The sequence below is a fragment of the Archocentrus centrarchus genome, chromosome 18, assembly GCF_007364275.1.
Source record: "Archocentrus centrarchus isolate MPI-CPG fArcCen1 chromosome 18, fArcCen1, whole genome shotgun sequence".
Lineage (NCBI taxonomy): Eukaryota > Metazoa > Chordata > Actinopteri > Cichliformes > Cichlidae > Archocentrus > Archocentrus centrarchus.
In genome coordinates, this window is record NC_044363.1 from 21,357,986 (window position 1) to 21,372,525 (window position 14,540).

Sequence of the window (14,540 nt, forward strand, 5' to 3'; positions counted from 1 at the left end):
ATGGATGCTTTTCAGATTTTCTCTGCCAAAGCTGAAGAGTGCAGATTTGTATTTTTCACTGTCTCCTCTGTCTTATGACTGCAGTCGCATTAATGCTAAATGGTATGATAACTGGCTGTAACTGACGCACACAGACCTGCAGAAATTAACAACTTTCTTTGATCCTGCTGTCATCTCAGTGTGATTTCAAACAAAAGAAATTGTGAAGAGGGTTTAAAGCATTAAACTTTTTAGTTCTAATCACATCAGTAAAAATGTGGCCTTTTATCCTCAAAAACATTCCAAAGACAGGTACCTTTTATCCTGCAGTAGGAGCCTTTTTTCTGACCAAGTGTTATATTCTGCTCGTGGATAAACAGGTGTTAAGAGTGAATGTTTGAGATTAATAAAAGTTTGGAAATCAGTTTCTTCAGGGGCATGTCAAAGTGTATGTAAATGAGAAATTCAGGAGGCAGGTTGGATCTGAAGAATTAATCTAGGATAATCTATTGATGAGTCCTGATGATGGCATTAATCCCCACAAATCACTGTCATTGATACAGCCACATAATGGATTACTATCAGTGGAGCCAAATATGGCAGCAAGAATATCACTGCATTGTTAAATGCGGATATTTCCGTACAGACATGAGCTTAACAATAACTGTGAACTATAGGGAAAAAAATGAAGTAGATAATTAGTGATAATAGGAAAAAAATCACTCATCAGATCAAACTGAAAAGCATGCTTTTACATTTATCATGTCTGCATTTGTAAAGAGAGAATGGAGCACTGTAGTGTTTTGTAGAGATGAAATTATACTACCTCTCTGTGTGTTGAAACCTGAGCTTCTTTGTTCTGGTGTTGCCTTTGAGACTGCATTTGTAAAGAGACTAAGAAACTAACCTCTCACACTCCGCTGTAAAAATGATATGGCAGAGTGTACTGTTAGGCATTCTGCCCCAGAAAATCAAACAATAAAAAAGAAACAAGCTTTTTATTTGTTATTTGCTTAATTTATGCTTACTTGTTGTCACATTTGCACAATGTGAGAGTCTCTACTGCCATTTCAAAACTCTCCTCAGCTCTCTGTTTCACCATGTGTAACTACTCTGCATCTGTTTCACTGTGTATGTGTCTCATGTGCTCCTTAGTGTCAGTTTCACAGTAGCTAGGAAATAATGAGTGTTGCCCAACCGGTTGGCAAGTGGTTGCTGGTTGTCGCTTGATGAAATTGGTCATAAAGGGATATATGGTCCTGCACCAAAAACATCCTTGTGATTGCTTTGCTTGCTAGCAGATTGCTGCAGTCACCTGTAGCTTGCATGGAAGACACCAGCTTGTTTGCAAACTACTCAATAATTTGCAATGAAACTGTGAAGCGTGAAATGCAGTCCAGAAATGGGCAATGGTCCGTGCGATTTTAGCGGTGAGGCACAATTTTTACTTTGAACCTTTTCAGTTTGTGTTGCACTTTTTCAAGTTTCACTACTGCTCAGAGGTTAGTGAGTGTTTCCAGACAAGTTGGCATCTTACAAGCAACTGCAGCAACCTGCTAGCAAAGAAAGCAATCACAAGGAGGTTTTTGCTGTAGCACCTTTTTTGCAATCAGTTTCACCCAACAACAGCCAGCAACCACTTACAAGCGGGCCAGGGAATGCACATTTTCCCGTAGCAACCGGTGGTTGCCAGAGGGTTGCCAACTAGTCTCTAGTCTCTTAAATTGACAAACAACACTTTGTTGTTGATAGCTGTATCTTTGGTAAAACTCACTATCATACAGATGATGATAATATGAAAAGTGCAGTGATTTCTAATAAGAATTTGTCCGTTTGGACTTAAACACAGTCAGAACTTATATCCTAATCAGTAGCAAAAACAGAACCTATACTGGCTGCTTCCTTGAATGTGTCTGTTTTATTATGTTTCTTTAAGAAGAAGCCACACTATTTTTTACTTTACCTGAAATCTTAGGGCAGGGCTGCATGCTGGTTTGAGGTGTTATTCATTGAAAATCAATATTTTCCATTTCTGAGGATGCAGAATGAATTACTACTGAGATGAGCATTGTGGAGAGATTGAAGGCTTAGTCTGAGGCATCACTCATCTGAAGACTTTCACAAGGACATTTACTTCTTTTCCCTTGGAGTTAACTCAGTGAACATGGATCTCTGTTTTTCTCACCACTGTCAGAGCGCAAATCATCCCTTTGTCCTGAAGACCATATCACACAGGAGCAGCAGGACCTGACGCACATGTGCAGATACTTCAACAAATAACTTTGAATTCATCAGGTCTTTAAAAATGTTAATTTGCTTTCTGGGGCTAGTCCTCTGGGTTAGGGCTATGAGATTGCTCTAAAGTTCTCATGTTAGGCCAGTTAGGCAAAGCTGCTATTTTTAATGAACATGTCCAAAGAATGCCAACCGTGTAATTCGACAATGACCTCAAATCCTTTTTGGAAATGATGAGCTAAACACAGGCACACTCTAATTAATGAGCCACTCACAATAGAAATGAACAAATTATGGAGCCAGTTTGAAATGTCAAGATAACCAATTATCAAATGAAAATGGCCATTAGGTAGTTCCTTCTGGCCACAGGTGATGAAGCCACCTGAAATAATGGGAAAAGCACAGGCAGAATGGGTTTTATCATTGTCTTAGGAAAAGTATTAGATCAGCCTTAAATGTAAGGCGCCTTGGGGATCAAACATACCCTGACAAATTTAGTGTCCATAGCATAAAATGAAAGATCATTGGCTTCCTAAAGCATATATGTGCTACAACTAAAATAAAAATTTTGATGGCAATATAGTTAAACACTTTTTGTGCTTACTTGTCTTGACATCACAGTGACCCCATTTATTACAGTCACCTTGTAATATATACTACATAGCAAAAACATACGTGAGCAAGGGTGTCCACATATGTTTGTGTTCGTTTGTTGGGTTATTTCTAGGGTTTTATATATATATATATATATATATATATATATATATATATATATATATATATATATATATGTATACAAATTTTTTTTTTCAGTGAATAAATGTTATTCCTTCATATTTTAATGAAAATTCTTTGCGTGGTTGTATTGCCCAGTGTTGTGGTAAGGGATCTGTGCAGGCCAAATCCTTTTACTGCAACAGTGGGCAATGTTAACATCATCCAGGGTTAACCTAAAATTATTATGTACAACTCTCCACCAAGACTCTTGTGGCACAACAGAAAAAAACAGCCAGGCTTGAAGATATTCTAGAAACCCCTCGCAGCAGGATGGATATTGTTACAGCAAAAGTAGTAAATCCCAAGCAAATTATGGTGAAGAGCATGACGTTTAGGTGTCCACATATTTTTGGCCATCAAGTTTAGTTCTTAATCATTGCAGCGGTCCGCGTTAAATTACCCTGACTTATTAACTTTATTCACTTTGGTTTTATTTGCAGTTCTGTCAGCTACACGGATCATAATCGCTTCTGACAAAGGTACCGAGACCTGCACTGTTTCACAGACAGGACCCAGGAGATAGACATCATGTTTTAGTGAAGAATGGACTTCTGAGTGACTGGCAGATACCTCACTGAGACAGAGAGCTCTGGCAGGGTTCCAGCAAGAGAGAGACAGAGAGAAAGAGAGAGAAAAGGCAGCATTCAACGGGAGCTTCACTGGAGAGGATGAAATGCCCTTTCTGTGTGCGGTGAAGGATGGACAGAAATGGGGGCAGGGAAGTGGAGGAAGAGAGAACGAGGGAGCAAGAGAGAAAAACAATGGGGAAGAGAGAGAAAGGAGGAAACTTTTCAGTCTGTGTTTTCCATTCAAAGACATTTTGACAGGGCAGAGCCCACTCTGTGGCAGGGAGTGGAGCCATTTTGAAGTCTCCTACCGGCAGCTTGAGGGAAGCAGGGAGCCAGAATAGATATATCTCGGGGCTGCCTGGGTTTTTTTTTTTTTTCTTCCACCGCACTTTCTTTCCTGTTTTTTGACAGCCAGCTCCGAATCGCCGAGCAGGTGTCTTCTCATTTTCTGCTGAAACAGTGGGACAGTGCACACAAACACTCCATCGCTGTTCATAAACAGATAAACACATGGGTGGACCAGACAGACAGGCAAACAGACACGCACACGCTCGCACATACATATAAACATAGTAGCGGCACTCAAGAAGTAACTATGCATTGGAAATGACTACCCTTCACACATAATGTTTTCCACACGGCTGCTGAAGTTGAGAGAGGGCGCGAGAGAGGGGGACAATCTGTGACTATCTACACTGACACAAAATGAGTGTCAGAAAACAGAGCGCTATTTTCACTTTAATGCATGCAAATAACAGGCAGCCACTGACACAGGGGCAAGATTTAGTATGCTCTGCAATTTTTAGGTCACAGGAGAAGGAGGGGTAATCCATCCTTATTATCCCCTCACCAGATTCTAATAATGTGGCTACTGTTGCATGCTCCAGCTCATATTTTTCCCTCTACTTTTTTTTTTTTTTTCAGGAGGGTAGGTCGTGGGGGTGCTGAATTAGAAGAGCTATTGTGCCTAACTCGCCTTTTAAGTGTCAGATTTTCAAGCTTTTTCTCTGTGACAAGTGTCAAGCTCATTGATGTTCAGCGGCTTGAAGGGAGGAGTAGAGAGTGTTGACACCGGAATTAGCAGAATACGAGTTGCCTCGGACCAAACTTCCTCCAAATCAGTCTATTCATAACAGCCACAGCGACCCTTGTTCCACTGAAAATGAGCCTCTGAATAGATGGTTTAAAAAGTCTCCGTTTGAAGTTTGAAAAGCAGTGTGTCCCCACTGGTGTCAGTGATTAAGCTCTGACTGGGTGTCTGACTGTCTGGGTGGGGGTGAACGATGTCTATGCAATGTATATGCCCTTTGTACTGATTGTCATGATATGGTGCCAGTGTTTGTAACTGCTCAGTTTTTTTGAAGACTGAATATTAGAATATTTCAACAAATAGAAAATAAATACATCTAATAATTTACAATTTAAAAAAAGACCAAAAAAAACAGGTACAGTACTGTACAAAAGTCTCAGCAAAGTCAACTTATCAAAGAAATTATTTTAAATTGTGTCATTAGGCACTTTGTTACAGAAACTCATAATTTGTTCCTATTTTTTTAGTTGAAGCAAGAAGAAAAAAAGACAAAGATAAAACAGTTTCACAGGCATAAAATAGTGAAAGAGCTATTAACCAAAAACTTGGCACATCTCAGCATGGTGTGCAGTGTCCAAATCCAGCAAAGACCTGATACAGGACCTGAGAGATAAATCCGGCCCTTCAGCTAATCCATTAACTGTTCACTGAAGCCTCATCAGAAATGGGCTCAGTGGAAGGGTGGCTGTCAGGAAGCCATTCTTAAAGAAGGGAAACAGGGAAAAAAAGCTGAGGTATGCCACATTACACAAGAACTGGACTGAAAATCAGTGGCAACAAATCTTATGGAGTGCTGAATCCAAATTTTACATTTTTTATTCAAATCATTGCCAATACATACAGAGGAGGTCAGGAGAGAGGTCCAGCAGTGAGTGTCTACAGCCATCTGTAAAACAGGGTGGCTAAAAACAGGTCAGTCTTGTTTTGGGCTGCAGTTCAGCCAGTGGTGTTGGAGAGCTTGTCAAAATTGACAATGATTCCAAACACACTGTCAGTGCAGTTAAAGCATACCTTGACAGAAACACACACAGTGGAACACTATCAGTCATGGATTGGCCTCCCCAGAGCCTGAACAGAGCAGTGTGGGATCATCTTGACAGAAAACAAAAGAAAAGGCAGCCAAACATCCAAAGAAGAGCTTTGAATGTCCTTCAAGAAGCCTGGAGAACTCTTCCTGAAGACTGCTTAAAGAAACGACAAGAAAGCTGCCTCAGAGAGTTTAGGCTGTGTTGAAGAATGTGTGCTGCCTTATTATCTTGGTACGCACCAGGATGATTGCAACCTATTTAAGGCTTGAGCTAGGGTCAGAGTTAAATCAACATGTCTTCTTTTTATGGATATTTTGCCTATTTCGCACATCCAAAAGCAAAAGCCTATAACACAAGAACTGTAAAGCTAAAATACATGCATGGCACTTGATTTAAATGCTAGCATCTGAATTTTCTGCAAATGTGCTTGCTTAGCATGTGGTTTAAATACACCCTAACCCAAACAGTGGTGCCAGTGACCTGGTAGATCTTAAGAAGTTACCACGAGTTTTATAAGACAGCTGGTTAATGCTGAGCGTCTCAGCACTGAAACGTCTGATCAAACGCACTTTCAATTACCGTAATTACGCGGCCATTTGTCCAATTGGAAAAATTCAAATGGCTTTTGAAAGCTGAGAAATTGCACTTCACACGCAACATAGGTTATTACGGTAATTGTTGCCAGAAGTCTGTGAATGGGGATGGAGTTGTGGATTTTTTTTTTTTTTTTTTTTGAGTCAAGTGAACAACAAATGTAATGACATTACTTTTGCTGCTGTGTGCTATGGAAAAACAAACTTTTTCACTACTAACAAATACAGTACTAGACCTCTGTGGTCTAAAAAGGCCAAACCTTTGTGCACTTTTGAGAGAGGAACCTTCTGACTTCGGAAACGACTGGAGTCCGTGCGTGTCATCTGCACTAATCATTAAAAAAAGCAGCTGAAGAACCTTGTGAGTATTAGTGTGCAATGTGGCAATAAAGAAATAAAAAATTAAATTGAAAATAATAAAACATACCAATAATGAAAACCATGACCAATGGCTGGCCATCTTATCTGTGTCTGGGGCAGCTTTAGAGGGAACTGGAGGAATGCAGAGCAAAGAGAAGTCAGACTAAAACACAAATGCACAAAACCCAATTTAATTACAGTGATAGGATTTATCTAACCTAACCTTGCTTATTTTTGTTTAGCTCGGTCTATTTTTGTATTACTCCCCAAATTTAGTCAAGGTTCCTTGCTTGTTGATGTTTTTGACCAATAATATGAATTCTGAAAGTTTGAAATGTAACATTTTAGTCGGTCTGAACGAATGTGACAAATGCGCTACTTGAAATTCTAATTACTCTAAAAAGTACATGTAAAAATAGTCCAGTGTCCCAAATTAAAATCCTCATTCTATCACTTCTGAAAGCCTTGCGTCTTAGTCATTTGCATGACTCAGGTGTGTGAATTCTCTAATATGTCACTGGCTTCAGTCTGTGCTCTGTTAGAGTGTGATTTTTGACACATAAAAAAAAAAATTAAAAAAAATCATTCAGAGTATACCGCGAGATACGGTGATTAAAATGCAAAACATCAAGCTGTTATCACTACTGGTGTTAAATCAGCAGCAAATATAACTCTGAAAACTCACCAGTGTTCTGACTGGATGGTTTTTTTTTTTTGGAAGCAAGCAAGAACTAGACATCCAGCTTTCTCTTCATATTAAAAACACGGTGCCATCCATTTTACCCCCTGTGACTAGCTGAATTATCTGGGCAGTATTGAAACTTTTCTGAACCAATTCTATTGTATTGTGATCTCTTCAACAGCTCTTGCAAAGCCCAGAGGGAGAAGGCAGAACAAGGCGTTGAGAGTCTCAAAATAGCAACTCGCCAGAGGGAGTTAGAGAGAAAAAGGGTTTGCTGAGCTACACCGCCATCATGCTGGACTTTCCTTCTCTGTGTTGTTGAGTCACCGCTTGTTGATGTTTCTCTCTGCTGTTCAAAGCCGAGGATGCCGTGACATATTACCTCTCGGGCAACACTACAAAGAGTTGCCTAAGAGTGGCCTGGCTGGCTGCCTGCCCGCCATTCTGTAGACTTTTTACACATTCTTGACGAATGGTTGTATTTCTCTCCCGAGGCCACGCCGTCAGAGTGCACGGCGAAGGGGCTCGGCGCACGCTCGGCTAGGGACAGTGACTGACACATCCGCACAGCGGCGTGTAAGGAAAAACCTACACATATGCAAAGAAAATATGCCCACACACAAGCAATGACACATATGGATACACACAGGAAAGCAGTGAGGAAGATAAGGACACACACATACATAGGTGCTAAGGGTTAGGCTCATTCCTCTAACAACAGGGAGTGTCGGCAGAAGGCAGATAAGACACTGAGTGGGTGCGATTTCTGCAAAAAGATATCCCTGACAGGGGAGACTGTCATTCAAGAGGCACTGTCCACATTCAAACTGAACTGCATCTTTTTGTTTCTATTTCTCAGCTATTTTTTGTGCTAAAGAGAGCGCACTGGAGAGAGGAGTGACCTAACTAATATGTAGAGTCTTAATTATATTATTTAATGACACTGGTTATGTATGTTCCAAAAATATGCAATTATGTCAGTGTCTCCCAACTGCTGCACTTCTTGCAAAGTCATAATTAATCAAATGCAAAGACAGGCGAGCTAAGCATCTGCAAAAAGACACACCTATGTGATAAGCCGTGCACCTACTTTCCCTCTACTATTCAAAGCCACAGAAATCTTTCCTCCAGAGACAACAAATAGGCTGAATATTGTGTTTTTGTTTTTTTATTTTTTTTCTGAATGTTTAGGAAACGAAGAGTAGACTTCTCCAGTTGTCATGGTGTACCATTAATGGCTAGATGAAAATAACTGCATATGCAAAAATGAATAAATAAATAAACTGAAATGGGAAAGCCAATTAAGGAGTTGCGTGCATCCTGAATTGTCCAGTTGTTGTTATGCATAGCACATTTCCAAAGAATGAAATAACTAATAATGAAGTATGGTATGAAAATGAACTTTTTCTTTTTTTTAACTGTCACAGCTCCTCCTGGATTGTAGATGTGATATTGCTGTTATACTCATTATTTCTAACATTTCTAAAAAAAAAACAAACAACTTTCACACTTTCAAATCACCAAATACAGCAAACAAATATGTTGGCATTCCTACTTGCCATATGCGATACTGTATCTGTGGGAATTATTTGACATTTCAATGGTAAAGTTCCAGAAATCCATCCATCCATCCATCCTTTAACCATTAAAAAAAAAAAAAAACGCTTCTTTTGACTCAATACTTTAAAATAACACTGCCAATTTTGCTTGCGACATCTACAATTTCTACCGAGAGCCGAGAGCCGAGAGCCATGGTGGAAAATTGCTAACATTGCGGTATCTATTACATCACAGATGAATGCCAATTAGCTAGATTTTGGAGCAATAAAGGAAGAACTGGCAATCACGCAGTTTGAATATATGAGTTCAGCAGCGGCTAAACGCCTGCATTCAAATTGCAAACGCAGTGCCAGTCAGAAAAGTTTTCAAGTTTACTTTTATCTTTAAATCAGAGCAAAAGCTAAAAAGATGAAAGTTTGCTTTAAGCCACACTGCTTTATTAGATTCATTCGTGCATTTTCTTTCTTTCTTTTCTTTTTCTTTTGTTTTGTTTTGCTAAATATTTTTGGGGGAGGCACTACATGCTCTGTGGCTACGCCTGATAAGCCAGATTTAACATTCTATAAGATTTTCAGAGATAACTCTATCCTGGTATAACAGAATCAAGTTTAAGCTCATTTCTGTTTCTGAATCTGATGCCAAGATAAGGATTCAATGAATGGTAGTGACCAACTTTTTCCTATAAATGACCATTTCATCAACAATGCAGCGATATGTCTATTGCCAGTTTAATTTGAATCTCTTTAACATAAAGCATTTTACCTCTCTCAGTGTTTTGGTAAGTAATGCTCAATGTTAAACTAAGTTTCTTTTTGTTTACAAAAAACCCTCCATTATGCCTTCAAATACTATGAAGTTTGCCCAGTGAAGATGCTGCGTCAGGCTGGAGTCACGCTGTGGCATGATACAGTGAAAACAGTAGTTTGAGACGGCAGCCTAACCAGAATTTGTAAAGTCACTGACTTTGAAATGGTTGAAGGTGGGGACCAGGTCTGTGACCACTCAAAGTTCAACTTTAGTGCATAAAGATGGTGATAAAATGGCAATAAGATGGAGTCAGTCTACCTTCATTTAGCAGTTGAATGAGGATGGATGGATGGATGGATGGATGGATGGATGGATGGATGGATGGATGGATGGATGGATGGATGGATGGATGGATGGATGGATGGATGGACGAGGTCAAGTTTGCAATTACATGCAGTCTATTTGTGATACCATGACCGTTAACTAATAAATTGACCAAACTCTGTCTGCTGCACATAACACATAACTAACATGAATCCACATTAACTAACATTCAGAACCTCACAGATCTGAAACAGAAATTCCTCCACAAATAATGATGTAGTTGCTGCAAAATGAGCTCTCATATAAGAATATAACCAATATACAACCAGTTGGCAACTAGTTGAGTCAAGTCCCGTATTGCAAAGAGAAGCGTTGCAGACGAGTTGTGCTTGGTGCAGACTAAATTAATTTGCAGTATGTTGGGACTCTGTCTGTGTTTATTAATTAGAACGCAATCATTTGGAAGCCTTCACCAATCTTTCAGTTGCAATCAGCCCTGGTAGGACTGGAATTGTTAGGAGACAGGTTGCCTCCCAACAGGCAAGCTGTGCATTCGCCTTGCAATCAAAACTAGGTGCCACAACTACTTGGAACTGGTTGCCAAATGTGAAAAAACTTCAATGCAATCACCAGGCAACCAGGGATTTTCCTAGTTGCAAGCAAGTTGCTGTCCTCCTTTTACTCTAGTGTCACTAAGCCATAAAGTGACCAACAGTTTGCAGAGCTTTGCCTGCCTCTCGGTCTACGAGCCTTTTTACAAAACTGTGTGTGAATATATTCTGTATATGTGAATAAATTTGCATTATGTTGACCAAAGTCTTCTATTTAAGTGTAAATATTATCCTGTAACAGCCGGACACAGCACAGAAATAACAGTGCAGCTTTGCAGCTTTCCTCATCTGCACTTTCAAACACTGTTATTCCAGATTTACTAAATCCAGGCTCTACACCTTCTGCTGCAAGTTGAAATCGGGCTATTTAGCAACCTTACTTGCAATTGGTCATTTAGTGTACTCAAGTAATTATTTTGAACTGCCACATTTGTCAATGCACATAGCCTGTGATAAATGTAGAAAAAGAATTTACAAAGACACCGGAGGAAACAAATGAGAAGATAGATATGCTGTATATGCAGTTTTGCTACATATAAAAAAAATGAGACTGTACAGTGGTTATTACACGGTTAGGATTTAGGTGTCTCTCTCCATTAAAGCCCTATTAGTGAAATGTGTCAAATCAATCCGGCAAACCTATAATAACACTAAGGTGTATTTTTGTGCTTCAGCCATGCAGCCAATGATTTCAGCACCTCCATCCTCTCATCAGCGGACTACAGAAATGTAATTTCATGTTGACAACTAACGTAATTGCAATTTTATTGCACGCGGTGTCACAGCACTACAATATGCATTAACCACTGTAATGTGCCAGTAAGGACATAGGCAGCTTGTATAATGTTTATGAAATGAAAAGCATTAATTCAACAGACCGTGCAATCAGTTTTTCATTTTCTCTTCCCACATTTCATTAATGCTTCTACACTGTCCATGGGGAATGAGCAAAATAAGTAAAAGTGAAGAAAGATGTGAAAAGATGTGTTTTTTTGAAGTTATAACCATTTTGGAATTCAGCCATTACCCAACATTTGATTCAAGATTCTAAGATGAAAAACATTTAGTCTGAAAAATACTTTTTTTTGTGTGTGGCCAAATCATGTGACGCATCATCTCTGATCATACCACATTTTAATCTCCATCAGTCATAGCGTGGGAGTATGAGTCACTTTTTTTGAACATCTCGTTTTCAAAACACCTCGCTCTCACTGATGAGGTCTTTGTAACAGCATCGAGTGCTTTCCCTTGCGTCATTTTAGACCACTCATTCACTTCAGAGCCAGAGCCGTGTTACACACAGATATGATAATGATTTACAGCGATGATGCTGAGCCTTGATCGTCAGGGTTCTGCTGGTAAACACGGTCTCTGAATTACCTACGTGCTCATTTTCACTTAGTGACTGGATATTCCAACAGCCTTGGGGCACAGAGCTACTACTGTTATTTCTTGCCAATTCTTGCTTGATCAAGTGGAGTCACACTGGTTAATGAAAAGTGAGATTTCAAATAAGACATTAATATAAATGTGATTGTTTTATTTACTTGTATCACCCAGGCGCTGTGACAAAATTGAGCCAGTTTTTCTGGTGCAGCACCAGTGCAGTAATGAGTTAACTTACCTAGTACCTAGTACTCATGGGTACAAAACTGCCCCCAGTGTTTGTGTTGCATTATCTAATATCTTAACCCGATTTTGCGCTTTCAAAGTTGTATTATAGCTTACTTTTTATAACCAGTTTGAATGTTCTCTAAGTGCCTTCACGGGTTTCCTCCAGGTCCAAATGCTTCCTCTCACAGTCTGAAGACATGCGTGTTAGCTTAATTGCTGATTCTAGACCGGCAATAAATGTGAGATATATAAAGAGCTTAAGTGTATAGAATAAAGTGATTAAAGTTTGGTTAAATGTGGCTTGTAGTCTAAAGGGTTTTGAATGGTCAGTAAGGTTAGAAAAGCTCTGCCAGTTGATGTCCATGTGAGTGTGTGGTTGTCAGCCGCTCTCTGTTAGCCCTGTAACAGAGACCTGTCCAGTGAGTGTCATGCCAAAACAGGCCATTACTACGTAAAGTAACCTAGTATAGCAATGATCTGCCCTAAACAGTATTAGATATCCTGTTAACCCATTAATGTTTAGTGTGTACATTACAAATATACTATATAGGATGAAGGTAATAATTATCTGTCTCACTAATACTATCTAAACTACTTAAAATAGCCTATATTAATTCAACAATTATTGTGCGTGTGACTGAGTTACAAAGTTGTTTTTCAGAGAAACTAATCATCTGAATGATCATCCAAGTGCCTGCAGTGCATGTGCACCATGAAGCTCTCTCTGCTGTGCTGCTGCCCAAAGTGTTTTAAGTGGGTTTGATTTTAGTTTGACAATAGAGGGCGCAAGTCAGCAAGGATAAACCCACTGCTGGAATTCAGAGAGTCGTCTGCGAAAGACGCAGCTGCTGAGACTGGCTGACTTTTTCTCTTCCCCTCCTTCTTTTCCTCCTATCCCACTGCCCCTCTCTCATTCACTCAGTCATTACACTCATTCTCTGTAGCTATAATTTCACATGCACGCAGCGCCCGCAATGCCCCCATATGATGAGCGTCCCCAGTTCAAAGTTGAGGAAAGCCACACGCACGCGCATTAAAGCAGTTTTTTTTTCGCTCTTTTTTCCCCCCTCCTTTTTTTTTTTTTTTTTTTACCTAACTCGACATTACGTACGTGCTGTAATGGAGACGAATCCACCTTAAGCACCTTAAAAATGTTCTAATTTACGTACCTTGCACTGTGCGTCCGCAGAGGGTAATGTAATCATGCTGCTGGAAAGAGCGTCCGCGAGCATGTCTCGGATGTTTCTCAAAAAATGTACCCTGCACAAGCAGTTGAATGACAACTGTAGTATTACACACGACGCACACCAGGCTTACACGGGGAAGCGGGTTTGCGCAGTGGCTAGACTGATCGTCTGGATAGCCACGCAGGGCAGATTTTTGTCTTGTTTCCTCTTTATGGAAATTAATTCATAGACACGGTCTGTCACATTCCTGGACGCTGAGTGGACTGAGCAACACACAGGCGAAAGACACGGAGCTCGCTGCGCCGGAGAGCACGGCCACTGGAGACCACACGCATTCATATTAGTAACCACAGGGAAACCACAGCACTGCGCACACAGGAAGCCCTGTCCCGTCTCGCCTGTCCTGCTGCTGCCGTGTTAAAACTGAGAACTTGTGTTATCTGTTTTACAATGCAAGTTGTAACATCTGTATGTGAGATCAAAACCGATAACTTATGTCAGTCTCGTAGTGCGTAAAAGTTGCACTCTGAATCGGCGTTATCTTGCCACACAGTTCATCTTATGTAGCGCCACACTGCAAAGGCTGGAAAATCGCGTAAGAACGATACAGTATAGTTTTTCTAAAACTGCTCAAATCATAGTTTTTTAATCTGATTTCTCGGCATAGCGACAGTAGGAATGTTAAGGGATCGATAAGGGATCGGAAATATCCCTGCAAAGTGCCGAGTCGCGTCTCGAGAAAACACCGGCGAAAACGATTATTTTAATGCATACCCCCCCCTATGTCTCCATTTTTTTTTCAAATATTGTCTGCTGGCCTCTGGACCTGGTGATCGAGACTAAGTCCGACCCTGTTTACGTGCGCTGCTGGGGGAGAAGAAAACGAAGGGGGGTGGAGAGAGGGAGAGAGAGGGGGAAGAGAGAGACTGCAATATCATTTGTGAATCCCTCTCACAGTGCTGCAGATAGGGGCTGCCAACACATGCGGCGCGTCTGCAGGTGTGGGAATAGGATGAATATGTTGGACAAAGTGAGAAATTCAACCAACGGTTCCTAAGAACTGCGTCGGATATACATTTCATTTTTGTTTGATTTCTTGTTGGGGTTTTTTTGTTTGTTTGTTTTTTTTTTATATTACCTTGAACATTCAGTAGGTTGTGCATCGTGGAGTAGGCTCGTAAAAA